This window comes from Diaphorina citri, unplaced genomic scaffold (genome assembly GCF_000475195.1).
Source record: "Diaphorina citri unplaced genomic scaffold, Diaci psyllid genome assembly version 1.1 scaffold3475, whole genome shotgun sequence".
Taxonomy (NCBI): Eukaryota; Metazoa; Arthropoda; class Insecta; order Hemiptera; family Psyllidae; genus Diaphorina; species Diaphorina citri.
Genome location: NW_007380881.1, coordinates 4779 through 12150, shown reverse-complemented (window position 1 = coordinate 12150; position 7372 = coordinate 4779). Strand labels below are relative to the sequence as shown.

Genomic DNA, 7372 nt, shown 5'->3' with positions numbered 1-7372 from the left:
TTGGTACCTCTAGGATACCTATACCTTTGCTACACTTTTGATATAATAAAGCCCCTATGCATAAGTCCAATAAGAAAAGTTCACTGGAACAGAGTTTAGATTCTGAATTTGGCACAGGGAGAGGTAGGTATCGGTAACAGGTAGATATCGAATTAAAAGTTCACATGGAATAAAGTTCATATAAAAAAAAGCTCTCTCAAATGAGTGCATTTAAAATTATAAAGTTTGCCTTGGGCACCTGATTCTCATCCCCTGATCCGATTAAAAAATCATTCGCTTCAAACATTCAGATCAGGTCGATTTTTTTTGCTAGGACATCATCCAAATAGTCGTAGTAACTTTCGTTGATCCTTGGTGCTGACTGGACAACGGATAAGGTGGCATTTCTGTTTGGAAATAGGACAAAATTCGGTCTAGGCGGGAACCGAACCCGCGACCTAGCGCTTACAAGGCAGGCGCGCTGCTTCCTTCCAAAGTAACTGATGTTACCTGGCGTATGTATCTATGATAGGTATTTGAAATATGCTAAGGCGGTCTCTTCCTGATCCCTTGTGTGCCGCGTCCATTTTAGATTAGTTTTTTTTTTTTTTTATTAACATTTATAAAAAAAAATTAGGACACTGTATTTGAGGTATACGAGCACAGAGGTAAAAAGGAATTTTAATTGTGTTGAGCATTGGTAAAAAGGAATTTTAATTGTGTTGAGCATTGGTAAAAAGGAATTTTAATTGTGTTGAGCATTAAATGCTTGTCACAAATGTCCTTCCTCGCTTGATAAACTACGCTAAATTTTATGACTTGACTTGCACTCGAACCACCAACCTCCAGATCCAGAGTTCACCGTGCTAACCACTACACCACGAGCACAGAGGTAGTGCGAATTCATATATTTTGGGTCAAAATTATTATTATCAGAATACTAGTGGAGACTGTTGCCTGTAGGTATTAATAATAAATTAACATCACTTTACAAAATAATAAATGTAAACAAACTATATTAGCTTATCCGAAATCCGCGCGTGGCATTAAATCTTCGCCCGTGTTTACCAAAAAGCTGATTTAGAACGAATTTCCCTCAGAGATGACAAGCAAAGATACGACAAATTTACCGTCGAAAAACCGAGAGTTCAGAGTTATTACAAATCTCGAGAAGAGGATTAAACTTTTTTTCATCCATGGGGAATAGATTAGGTAGCTAGCTGCTAGTTAACAATAGGTATTTAACAAAGGATAGCGAACTATCATGATAACACAAACAAAACAATACCTCGTGGAAAATAGGGAAAAGCCGAGCTTGAAATGAAGTAGGTATACCTTACTACCTAACTGCAGAGATAAAAATAGAATTTTCCCTAAAAAACAGGACTTGTCAAAGCGGTACATTAAATTGGGAAACAGGTAGGAAGGAAGATCGTGAAAAATGAATTACCTGTACACAAAAGTTCTGTAGGTGGAAGCCGTGGAAGATTTACAGGGAAAAAAATTGTATGACGTCATCGCGTATGGTAAAACGCAAGGGATTTTTTCCTACAGGAATGTTTTTTTATGGGATTTTAAATAAATGTAACAAAATGTAGGTCTTGTAACCTCCTCTGTCACTTGGAGGTGGAGGTGGAAAAAAGAAGAGAGAGGAAGAAAACGAGGAGGAGGTGGAAGAGAGGAAAGGAGGAAACAGGAAGAGAGAGGAAGGGAACGAGGAGAAGTAGAGGAGAGGAAGAAAAAACGGAGAAAGGAAGAAGAGCCCGAGGGAAAGAGGAGGGGAGAAGAGGGAGGAAAGAAGGGCTGAAAAAGAGAACAAGAAGAATGAGGAGGAGGAGGAGGGGGAGGAGGAAGAGCAGGATAAGAAGGAGAAGAAGAGGGGAAAAGGGAAAAAAGAGGAGATAAGCAGAACAGGACAAGAAGAAAGAAGAGGAACAGAAAAAGGAAAGAAGAGTAGAAGGATAGGAGGGAACTTTTCTTTGAAAGTTGATAGAACGAGGTACAAGACCATTTTTTCCCGGTATTAGGAAAGTTTAGTTATTCAAAATTTAAAACTGCCATCACTTTCAAGTTTGTCATGAATTATTCTGAGAAGTAATTGAGAATCATGTTTCCTTTACTATTCATATCAAGGAGGTTCTTGTTCCGTGTTACATGAGTTTCTGAAACAAAAGAAAAAGAGAAAACATTAGGAAATATGTATACTTGGTGAAGGAAACGAGGTACATACTTAGCCAAGAAACTAACAAAGAGACACAAACACGTAGGTATTAAAACTGCCATCACTTTCAAGTTTGTCATGAATTATTCTGAGAAGTAATTGAGAATCATGTTTCCTTTACTATTCGTATCTAGGAGGTTCTTGTTCCGTGTTACATGAGTTTCTGAAACAAAAGAAAAAGAGAAAGCATTAGGAAATACGTACTTGGTGAAGGAAACGAGGTACAAATTTAGCCAAGAAACTAGCAAAGAGACACAAACACGTAGGTAAATGTGGTACTGTTTGGAAAAGAAGTTTTCAAAAAATGTACCTAATGTAAGTACCTAAAGGTTTGAAACTTTGTTTGAATGGACATATTTCCAAGGTGAGATCATCTAGTGAAGTAACATAAATAGCCTTTTCACATGTAAAAGTGGAATAAAGAGTATACGTAGAAAAGTGGAATCATCCGTACTTCGAAGAAAAAAGATGAAACATGAAACGACCTGGTTCCATCACATTGTTTTCTTTTATCTACTCGTAGTCCTAGACAGCAAAGGCGAAAAAGAGGACAAAACACATTCCATTAAAATGGAAGAAAAGAACTGGGAGACGATAAAGAAGAGAAATCCATTTTCACAGGCGTTGCGCTTCTCTGCGGGGGAAATTAATAATTCCGTTCCGTCTCATTTCAAAGCAAAGGAAAACAAAAAAGCCTCGGACCATAGTTTTCCAGTTATCACATTGCTTGTACGATGTGATATTTCACACACTGCGCCAGAGTTTACTGGGAAGCTTAAAGGTGTGTCCACACATACGATGTCGATCCGTGTCGATCGACGGCCGTCGACTCTGTGTGGACAGGTGGACACACATTAATACAGCGACTTGTCAGCCCTGTTCGAAGTATTCGGGCTGGATAAACGAAAACTTTTTCCTCTTGAGACAAAAGTTCATGAAGAACATGCAGCAATTCCAACAGGTGGCTATCTTTTGTTGCAATGCTATAGGTGACAAAGGCCAGAAGGCCTAGACGCTGGACCTTTTCTTCTCATTTTCAAAAAGGCTTCGAGTCTTAGGTGCAAGCGCAATACAAACTAGTCAAAAGAGTGTTTCATCTGCCAATGCACAGTGAGTTTCAGGAAACTCGGTTTCACCAGTGTGCAACTCTGTGTTAGTCTTAATATGTATAGGTTTCGTGAGCGCCATTTCGCCTTACTTGAGCTTCTTGAACTTCAGCAGTTGTTGCTTGTCCTTCCTTCAGCAAAGTTTTAGATTGGCCTTGAGACTTTGCTAGCATTTCGCTATATTAACCTTGGCGTATTTTAATGAGAATCAGCAAATTAGACCATTATACCCCAAGTGCACCCAGCGTCAAATTACAACGTCTCCCATTTTCAAACAAAACAATGGGGAAGTATGTTTATTTTTTTAGAGAGAACTTTACTTACTGTTGTTGAAAGAAAAAAACACCAACAACAAACAAAGAGTATTTTTTTTTTCTTGCTTTTCATCAAAACAATTTTTCTCGACCTTTTAAAATTATTTTTCCAAGAGAATTCATTTCCACAATATTTTACACGAGTTTTCGGTTGTTGCTGTTATGAAGGCGAAGAAATGCTTTCTTCTTCAAGAGTACCAAGGTTATTACTTATTGAACAAGAAAGAAGTGGAGTTTTCATTTCTATTCTTGCTATTCATTTATCTATGGACTGTTTGGATTGCCAGGTGGAACTCCTCGTTTTGATAGCTAGAGGCTAAAGAGAGATGAGACAAAATAAATGCTCGGAAGTGTACGTTCTGGCTCGCCTGACGGGGGAATGGGATGGATACACTTATGTACACTATTTAGCAGTATGAACTATGAACAAGCTACAGCAGCAGCAGGCGAGAAGAGACACAATACTTCCCATTTAAATGCTGGGTCAACACGAGAACACCAGAAAGTAACCCGTTGAAATATTTGCAATCGAATTAAAACCAATACCACATAGTTGATTGGATTTCAATTATTTCTGCTCAAAAAAAGAGATATGGAATAAAAATCAGCACAGTGTCTGCCTTGTTAGCGTTAAGTTGCGGGTTCGATTTCCGTCCGGCGCAAACATTAATCTAAAGAGAGAAGGTTCGTTTTCGGAAGGACTAGCCTTTTCCCATCCTGTCCTCCTACTTTCTCCAAGTTCGGGACGATAAGACCTCCGTTATTAGAGTTTCTTCAATCAAACCTCGACAAAAATAATACAGTAATAATAAATAAATAAATACTAATAATAATAATGATTAGGGAAACACTCAAGGTATGTAAAGGAAATATACATTAATGATTAATGGCGTCATCGATCCGATGTGCCTCCGCCTCTCATAACTCCGCACGTGTTGGCTCTGCGATGACTCGTCAGTCCTGCTCTCTGCTCTCGATTTGAACGTTCGGTTGCAGAGGATGCAGACCACGACAAGCAACAGACTCCAGCAGCGGCCATTCCACACTGAGCAATGAGTTCACCATCAGCACAACATATACATTAATACATACACAATTACACAATATCAAACACAATAGTAAAATAATCTTTAGGATCAATAGGGAAATTGTGTTATGGCCTGCACTAGTTTGGCTAAAATGCTAAAATCTATACTCTAATCTGTGATTGAAAAGTAAGGAATGTGAGAAAGCAAAGAGATTAGATGCAAACAACAAAGCAAAGGTATATTTTCCTCTGGGAAATTTTGGGAAACGGAACCGATTCTGATAGTGCGCCGTCTTGGATTTCCCAAGGTTTAGTACAGGCGCCATTTCAGTTTCTAAAAGAGGACCGATTTCGTTTCCGAAAAGAAAATAAGGAAAATATACCTCCACAAACGACCTAGTTCCATCACATTGTTTTCTTTTATCTACTCGTAGTGCTAGACAGCAAAGGCGAAAAAGAGGACAAAACACATTCCATTAAAATGGAAAAAAAAAAAGAACTGGGAGACGATAAGAGAAGAGAGAAATCCATTTTCACAGGCGTTGCGCTTCTCTGCGAGGGAAATTAATAATTCCGTTCCGGCTCATTTCAAAGCAAAGGAAAACAAAAAAGCCTCGGACCATAGTAAAGTAACTTTCCAGTTATCACATTGCTTGTACGATGTGATATTTCACACACTGTGCCAGAGTTCACTGGGAAGCTTAAAGGTGTGTCCACACATACGATGTCGATCCGTGTCGATCGACGGCCGTCGACTATGTGTGGACAGGTGGACACACATTAATACAGCGACTTGTCAGCCCTATTCGAAGTATTCGGGCTGGATAAACGAAAACTTTTCCCTCTTGAGACAAAAGTTCATGAAGAACATGCAGCAATTCCAACAGGTGGCTATCTTTTGTTGCAATGCTATAGGTTACAAAGGTCAGAAGGCTTAGAAGCTGGACCTTTTCTTCTCATTTTCAAAAAGGCTTCAAGTCTTAGGCGCAATATAAACTAGTCAAAAGTGTGTATCATCTGCCAATGCACAGTGAGTTTCAGGAAACTCGGTTTCACCAGTGTGCAACTCTGTGTTAGTCTTAATATGCATAGGTTTCGTGAGCGCCATTTCGCCTTACTTGAGCTTCTTGAACTTCAGCCGTTGTTCCTTGTGCTTCCTCCAGCAAAGTTTTAGATTGGCCTTGGGACTTTGTTAGCATTTCGCTATATTAACCTTGGCGTATTTTAATGAGAATCAGCAAGTTAGACCATTATACCCCAAGTGCACCCAGCGTCAAATTACAACGTCTCCTATTTTCAAACAAAACAATGGGGAAGTATGTTTATTTTTTTAGAGAGAACTTTACTGTTGTTGAAAGAAAAAAACACCAACAACAAACAAAGAGTATTTTTTTTTTCTTGCTTTTCAACAAAACAATTTTTCTCGAGCTTTTAAAATTATTTTTCCAAGAGAATTCATTTCCACAATATTTTACACGAGTTTTCGGTTGTTGCTATTATGATCTGGGAGGATGAATTGAAAGAGACTGAAATTAAAAGTCAGTTGAGAAATGGGTTTATGGATGCTATTCATATGAGTATTACAGGATTTCTTTTGAGAAACGCATGAAAAGGTCTGTGAAATCTGCACGAAAAATGGAGCTTCTTCCAGTACTTAGGTACACTTACAAATCATCTTCTTGACTTACGAGTAGGTATGTATGCGTTTCAGTGACTTATTCCCTTTTATAATATGAGCTTCTTTTTTTAACAATTATGTATACCCATTACATGTATTTTGGCTTACCGTTTTACTTAAGTTTGATCCTCATTCAAATGGTACCATTTCTAATTCGAGATCTGTAACCAAGCAAAACAAAGGTACAATATTAAAATCAACATTTCTACACCAAACCAAATTGACAGACAAATGCATGAGAACAAAATTGTTTCCTTGTCATAAATCCCCTGCATTTGAATCATTCTGTAAAACTTCAGACTAATTGGCCTGGTAACAGGGTAGAAGAAAGCCAGCCGTTCCGAGAACGAACCTTTTAGAGATAAAGTTCGCCCGGGGCGGGAATCGTACCGGTTACCGAGGGCTTGACCCAAGTGATTGGCAAACACTTTCACCCAGGGCCGGAAGGAGACTTCATTTCAGACGAAAAGAAAACGATGGTGAACTGTGCAATCGGAACGTCTGAGAATGGTGCGGTGGTGCGAATTTCAAACTTTAAACTTACAATGAGAACAACTCGTGAGTTGAACTTTACGCGATAATTAAGAAGTAAAACTTTTATCTTAAACGATGTGAGTAGAACTATTTCCAAATCTCCAGCTGATAATGTCGAAATTTACAAGAAAGTTTCAAGCACTTTCTATTATCTCCGTGGAAAAGTACTCCCTGGAATTGAATTTCCTTCTTTTTTTCGTCTGGGAAATACTGATTATGAAGAAAGGCGTTTCGTAAAGGAAAAAGACGATGTACTACGTAACCGATTACGTTATTAAGACCCATACCCCATACCTGACGCGATAGTAGAAACCGAAATCTGGTGCGAAATTTCTGCCATTATTGTCCTGGCCAATAAGGGCTTAAGCGAAATTCGTTCCAAAAATCCTTTGGGTAGGAACTCACCCCACAAGGTCATCACGTGCCGTTTTGTGACAACCAAGCAGGACAAAGTGTACGGAATAGCACGCCTACATTGATATTTGAAAATTTCCACATCAGTCACTCATTAGC

At 38.7% G+C, this 7372-nt stretch overlaps 1 long non-coding RNA gene across 1 annotated transcript; it reads right to left on the bottom strand.

The window, feature by feature from the left end:
* Positions 1-2274: 2274 nt before the first annotated feature.
* Positions 2275-6494, bottom strand: LOC113471976. The gene is made up of 2 exons (XR_003394474.1): positions 6434-6494; positions 2275-2363 (listed from the first exon to the last, which is right to left on the bottom strand). It is a non-coding gene; the product is annotated as an uncharacterized LOC113471976 (long non-coding RNA).
* Positions 6495-7372: the final 878 nt, after the last annotated feature.